At 35.7% G+C, this 7,724-nt stretch overlaps 1 long non-coding RNA gene across 1 annotated transcript; it reads right to left on the reverse strand.

The window, feature by feature from the left end:
* Positions 1–424: 424 nt before the first annotated feature.
* LOC311092798 lies at positions 425–1,569 on the reverse strand. Its single transcript, XR_014608305.1, has 5 exons — positions 1,488–1,569; positions 1,300–1,399; positions 1,146–1,226; positions 952–1,048; positions 425–865 (listed from the first exon to the last, which is right to left on the reverse strand). It is a non-coding gene; the product is annotated as an uncharacterized lncRNA (long non-coding RNA).
* Between the last annotated feature and the right edge of the window lie 6,155 nt (positions 1,570–7,724).

Consider the following 7,724-nt stretch of genomic DNA (forward strand, 5'->3'; position numbering starts at 1 on the left):
AGAAGGGTGTGATTTGATGTTGTCATGGTCTAAGTAAACCTATTTTTTTTTAATTAAGCTGGCTTTTATAAATTAAGTTAACTACATAAACTATTATACATGCATTTGTTTGGTTTAAAGCTTTAAGTATTGTTAAAGTTAAAATTAACATTCAGGTTGGACAACGTTTTAACTATTGTCCTGAAGACACTTACTAATTTTAGTATTTCAAAACAATAAAAACAACTGTTAAATAATAGCATACTACAAATTAAATGAAAATTATGTAAATGCTCTATCCACTAAGCTGTTTTATGATGCACTTTTTGTAAAAGACACCAAGTTTGTGTAGAATCAATTCATATACTAAATATAGTCTATATCCATTTAGTACAAGTAGAAAATCACTGACAGTAAAGTGAAGTAAATGGCTACAGAGACAAAGTATATTTCAATCATTTTATTAAAAAGAATCTTTATTACATATTTATCTTGAACATGTGCCTTAATACCCCAGTGAGCAAGCCAAAAGGCGACAGTGGCAAGAAAAACTCCCTTAGTAGGGTGGAACATCTTGGATCAAAGGGTGGAGCATAATAGTAGGGTGGAACATCTTGGATCAAAGGGTGGAGCATAATCAGCAGAGTGGTAAAGGAAGAAACCTTGGGAGGAACCAGACTCAGCCGGGGCAGGCCATCCTCTTTTGGCTGGCACATATTAAGTAACTGTACATAGGCCAAATATAATACAAGCCATCCATTCAACATTGTTACTGTGGAGATGTATTCAGTAGTAAAATAAATTAATTGACTGCCTGCATACGTTTAAAGTTCTTTCAGAACATTTTCTGAATTGATAGTTGACAAGACTGTTGTTGTCACTATTGCTAGAGGGGAAAAGCAATAAAGTTATCAAAAATCACAAAATTATATGTTTTCAGTAACACGTTTGAATATATTCATTGTATATTACCTTTTTTAATCAGTTGTATAATTTACAGAAGTTCATGCAGTAGAAAATCTTGCGATTGGTATATGGGAGGAAGTTATGACTTGTGCGTTTCAGATATCTGCAAAGTTTACATGCGTTTAACAAACTGCTTGGTGAAAGTAAAAGGTTTACACAAAAAACATAGCCATCAATGTAGAAAATGTCTGTTAGCTTACCTTTTTTCAGTAGTGAAAAATTGTTTATGGAGTTTATGGACCTCAGAATATCAACAGTGGTTTTTGAGTTGTTGCACAAATCTGAAAGTAGATTAACTAGGGCTTGAATGAAAGCGTTTCAATTTCAATTTTGCAGACATGCAATGAAATATACCTTTTTTATCAGCTGTGGGCTTCTTTATAGGAGTTCATGGATCAGAAAATCTTGTGATGAGTACATGGAGGAAGTTATGACTTCAGTGTGTTTCAGAAATCTGAAAATATTACATTCATTAAATGCTCCAAGTGAAGTCTTCACATAAAATATTTTGCAGCTAACATAGACATTGTATGTTAACTTACATTTTTGTTGGTAGTGGACATTTGTACAAGGGTTTGTGGACTTCAGAATATCAACAGTGGTTATTGAGTTGCTGCACAAATCTGAAAGTGTACCATTAGTAGATTAATCAGTGCTTGTATAAAAGTCAACAACTTAAATTTACTTCAATAAAATGTACCGTTTTATCAGTTGTGAACTTCTTTATAAAAGTTAATTTAAATGATAGTGTGGAAGAGAATTTTTAATTTCTTGTTGAAAATATACTTTGTATTTAATTGGTTAAACTAAGACCAAAAGTATCTCTTAAACAATATATTTTGTTTATTCTTGTGATCATATTGTCAAGTGTTTATAGGTAGTGTTATATTATATATGTTGATGTTACCCTTTTGTTTGATACCTTTGCAGGTATTTGTGATTACCATTGTTGGTATGATTTATCATTTATTTATGTAATGTGTTATTTGTATTAGTTTTTTACTTTTGCAAATATTGATAATTGATTGCATGGAAGAGAACTTTTTGATTTCTTGTTGAAAACATACTATGTATTAAATTGGTTTAAACTAAAAGCAAAACTGTCCCTTTTTATAATACAATCTACTTTGTTCATTCTTGTAATGCAAATTTGAATTTTCAGCATCATTACTCTAGTCTATAATGTCATATGGTTTACAAATCATTTTAATATACTTATTTTCTGCTCAAGAAATGTTTCTTATTACAGAAAACAGCAATGCTCCTTATTGTAGTTTGAAAACTGAAATACAGAATATTTTAGACATGTTCAAAAAAATTGTTAGCTGATAAATAAAAAAAAAAAAAAAAAAAAGAATTTTCTGCATGAAAATGTTTTTCATTTCATTTGGCATAAACATCTTGTTCAAGTATTTATGTATTCATAGGTAGTGTTATGATACATATTTTGATTACCTTTGCAGGTATTTGTAATTACCATTGTTGGTATGTATCTAATGTGTATTTCGTATTTTGATTACTATTTGGAGGTATTTGCGATTACCATTGTTGGTATGATTATATAATATATATAATTTTTTTTTCATGTAAACATGTTTAAATAATGATTGAAATGACTTTATGGAAAAAAATCTATTTATTTTTGCCAAATATATTTTGCATTAAATTGATCTAAACTGAGTAAAACTGTCCCTTATTTTTACTACGATATATTTTGTTCATTCTTATAATGCAAAATTGAATTTTCAGAATCTTATCTCTAGTTATTATTATTCTTCTTCTTCTTCTTCTTCCGCCAATGGAAGTCTATGGCAGCCCTATGAACCATACATAGGAAAATGATGAAATTTGGCACACTTGTAGTGATGGTAATGAAAAGTAATTGTAGCAATTTTTGAGTCTCTAGGACCAACTCTATAGCGCCACCAGCAGTTCAAAAATCCAACATTGAAATGGTTATAACTTTTGAACCCTTTGATCTAGAAAAATGAAACTTAGTACACCTGATTTATCTCATCATGCTGATCAGAACCAATATCTTACATCAAGACTCCGCCCATTACAGTAGTGGCCATTTTGAAAAGTACAGTATGCAGTTTTTTTGCTACTCCTCCTTCAAAATTGGTCTAATTTTGTCCAAACATGTACTCAAATGATCTTCGGACTGAGCCGCATAAAAGTACTGTCCCCGATTTTTTTGCTATATTGGAAAAAAAAAAGTTATGATGTCGCAAACTTAACGAGGTCAACCCAAAATTGGTTCAGAAGCTATAGCTCGGCCAAACTTTGATCAATCGAAACGAAAATTGGTACACTTCATCGGAAGCATGATCTGAGGTTCCATGCCAAAGTTGGGAACAGCGCCACCTACGGGTCATGAGATATGGAAAATGCATATTTTGGCCAATAACTTATGAACAGTTTGTCAGAAAATTATAAACTTGGTGTCTATCGATTCCTTGGGTCATGACAAATCCGTGGATATCGATTTTGCCATGATGGGATGTACCACGTGTCCGCCATTTTGAATGATGTCATAATTTGCAATATCTTTTAAACTATTTGAAATTTCTTCACCAAATTTGGTATGGATCATCATTAGCATGGCCCGAAGGTACCTGAGAAATTTGATCACAGCGCCACCTAGTGTTCCAGAGATATCATTGTTTTTTGAAAAAACGCTTATAACTTTTGCTAACATTGCTTGAAATTTGATTTCTTTATGTCAATATATTCCTTGGCTTATGCCGATTTCAACGATATCTCATATGTTATTTATCAACAATGTGACTGGCCGCCATATTGGAGTGAATGTAAAACAGTTTTTTCGCTACTCCTCCTTCAAAATTGGTCTAATTTTGTCCAAACATGTACTCAAATGATCTTCGGACTGAGCCGCATAAAAGTACTGTCCCCGATTTTTTTGCTATACTGGAAAAAAAAAGTTATGATGTCGCAAACTTAATGAGGTCAACCCATAATTGGTTCAGAGGCTGTAACTTGTGAACAGTTTGTCACAAAATCATAAAATTGGTGTCTATCGATTCCTTGCGTCATGTCGAATCTGAGGATATCTATTTTGCCAGCATTGGATGTACCACATCATAAGCTATATTAGCATTAAGTTAGCTTAGCATGCTAATCTCGTTAACATGATTTTGTGTGCTCATTCACACACTGAAGCCTCTCCTCTGCAGCTTTGTAAAACATGTCCTCTGGGTGGCGCAAGTGGTTCAACCATGCGTCATGAATCCCGAACCATTGTGGTCGTGGGTTCGAGACCAGTGTGGGGCGACTTTGAAATTGTGTATAAAATAATAATTTAAATTCCTTCCGGCTCTGCACTGCTGTTGGTGCTTAAATGCTAGCTGTGCTGCTGTAATTGATGTGCTTACTGTGCTTGATGTACATTAAATTTCTGATGTTTTGCTCTTCTGGCTCCGCATTGCGCTACAGCGGCTGTTGCTTGCTCTGCCTTGCAGGGCTTGGCCCCGTATTGCTGCTTGCAGCTATATTTAGGGGCCAAGCCCCGAAGGGGCTATGGCACCTATTGTATCTGTTAGTTTTCTTATTATTATTATTATTATTATTCTTCTTCCTCCTCTTGAAGTCTATGGCAGCCCTATGAACCATACATAGGAAAATGATGAAATTTGGCACACTTGTAGTGATGGTAATGAAAAGTAATTGTAGCAATTTTTGAGTCTCTAGGTCCAACTCTATAGCGCCACCAGCAGTTCAAAAATTCAACATTGAAATGGTTATAACTTTTGAACCCTTTGATCTAGAAAAATGAAACTTAGTACACCTGATTCATCTCATCATGCTGATTAGAACCAATATCTTACATTAAGACTCCGCCCATTACAGTAGTGGCCATTTTGAAAAGTACAGTATGCAGTTTTTTTGCTACTCCTCCTTCAAAATTGGTCTAATTTTGTCCAAACATGTACTCAAATGATCTTCGGACTGAGCCGCATAAAAGTACTGTCCCCGATTTTTTTTATTCTTCTCTGATCAAAAGTTATGACGTCGCAAACTTAACGAGGTCGACCCAAAATTGGTTCAGAAGCTATAGCTCGGCCAAACTTTGATCAATCGAAACGAAAATTGGTACACTTCATCGGAAGCATGATCTGAGGTTCCATGCCAAAGTTGGGAACAGCGCCACCTACGGGTCATGAGATATGGAAAATGCATATTTTGGCCAATAACTTATGAACAGTTTGTCAGAAAATTATAAACTTGGTGTCTATCGATTCCTTGGGTCATGACAAATCCGTGGATATCGATTTTGCCATAATGGGATGTACCACGTGTCCGCCATTTTGAATGATGTCATAATTTGCAATATCTTTTAAACTATTTGAAATTTCTTCACCAAATTTGGTATGGATCATCATTAGCATGGCCCGAAGGTACATGAGAAGTTTGATCACAGCGCCACCTAGTGTTCCAGAGATATCATTGTTTTTTGAAAAAACACTTATAACTTTTGCCAACATTGCTTGAAATTTGATTTCTTTATGTCAATATATTCCTTGGCTTATGCCGATTTCAACGATATCTCATATGTTATTTTTCAACAATGTGACTGGCCGCCATATTGGAGCGAATGTAAAACAGTTTTTTCGCTACTCCTCCTTCAAAATTGGTCTAATTTTGTCCAAATATGTACTCAAATGATCTTCGGACTGAGCCGCATAAAAGTACTGTCCCCGATTTTTTTGCTCTACTGGAAAAAAAAAGTTATGATGTCGCAAACTTAATGAGGTCAACCCATAATTGGTTCAGAGGCTGTAACTTGTGAACAGTTTGTCACAAAATCATAAAATTGGTGTCTATCGATTCCTTGCGTCATGTCGAATCTGAGGATATCTATTTTGCCAGCATTGGATGTACCACATCATAAGCTATATTAGCATTAAGTTAGCTTAGCATGCTAATCTCGTTAACATGATTTTGTGTGCTCATTCACACACTGAAGCCTCTCCTCTGCAGCTTTGTAAAACATGTCCTCTGGGTGGCGCAAGTGGTTCAACCATGCGTCATGAATCCCGAACCATTGTGGTCGTGGGTTCGAGACCAGTGTGGGGCGACTTTGAAATTGTGTATAAAATAATAATTTAAATTCCTTCCGGCTCTGCACTGCTGTTGGTGCTTAAATGCTAGCTGTGCTGCTGTAATTGATGTGCTTACTGTGCTTGATGTACATTAAATTTCTGATGTTTTGCTCTTCTGGCTCCGCATTGCGCTACAGCGGCTGTTGCTTGCTCTGCCTTGCAGGGCTTGGCCCCGTATTGCTGCTTGCAGCTATTTAGGGGCCAAGCCCCGAAGGGGCTATGGCACCTATTGTATCTGTTAGTTTTCTTATTAGGGGCCAAGCCCCGAAGGGGCTATGGCACCTATTGTATCTGTTAGTTTTCTTATTATTAGGGGCCAAGCCCCGAAGGGGCTATGGCACCTATTGTATCTGTTAGTTTTCTTATTATTATTAGGGGCCAAGCCCCGAAGGGGCTATGGCACCTATTGTATCTGTTAGTTTTCTTATTATTATTAGGGGCCAAGCCCCGAAGGGGCTATGGCACCTATTGTATCTGTTAGTTTTCTTATTATTATTATTATTATTATTCTTCTTCCTCCTCTTGAAGTCTATGGCAGCCCTATGAACCATACATAGGAAAATGATGAAATTTGGCACACTTGTAGTGATGGTAATGAAAAGTAATTGTAGCAATTTTTGAGTCTCTAGGTCCAACTCTATAGCGCCACCAGCAGTTCAAAAATTCAACATTGAAATGGTTATAACTTTTGAACCCTTTGATCTAGAAAAATGAAACTTAGTACACCTGATTCATCTCATCATGCTGATTAGAACCAATATCTTACATTAAGACTCCGCCCATTACAGTAGTGGCCATTTTGAAAAGTACAGTATGCAGTTTTTTTGCTACTCCTCCTTCAAAATTGGTCTAATTTTGTCCAAACATGTACTCAAATGATCTTCGGACTGAGCCGCATAAAAGTACTGTCCCCGATTTTTTTTATTCTTCTCTGATCAAAAGTTATGACGTCGCAAACTTAACGAGGTCGACCCAAAATTGGTTCAGAAGCTATAGCTCGGCCAAACTTTGATCAATCGAAACGAAAATTGGTACACTTCATCGGAAGCATGATCTGAGGTTCCATGCCAAAGTTGGGAACAGCGCCACCTACGGGTCATGAGATATGGAAAATGCATATTTTGGCCAATAACTTATGAACAGTTTGTCAGAAAATTATAAACTTGGTGTCTATCGATTCCTTGGGTCATGACAAATCCGTGGATATCGATTTTGCCATAATGGGATGTACCACGTGTCCGCCATTTTGAATGATGTCATAATTTGCAATATCTTTTAAACTATTTGAAATTTCTTCACCAAATTTGGTATGGATCATCATTAGCATGGCCCGAAGGTACATGAGAAGTTTGATCACAGCGCCACCTAGTGTTCCAGAGATATCATTGTTTTTTGAAAAAACACTTATAACTTTTGCCAACATTGCTTGAAATTTGATTTCTTTATGTCAATATATTCCTTGGCTTATGCCGATTTCAACGATATCTCATATGTTATTTTTCAACAATGTGACTGGCCGCCATATTGGAGCGAATGTAAAACAGTTTTTTCGCTACTCCTCCTTCAAAATTGGTCTAATTTTGTCCAAATATGTACTCAAATGATCTTCGGACTGAGCCGCATAAAAGTACTGTCCCCGATTTTTTTGCTCTACTG

This window comes from Abramis brama (genome assembly GCF_963993115.1).
Source record: "Abramis brama genome assembly, chromosome: 11".
NCBI classification, from domain to species: Eukaryota; Metazoa; Chordata; class Actinopteri; order Cypriniformes; family Leuciscidae; genus Abramis; species Abramis brama.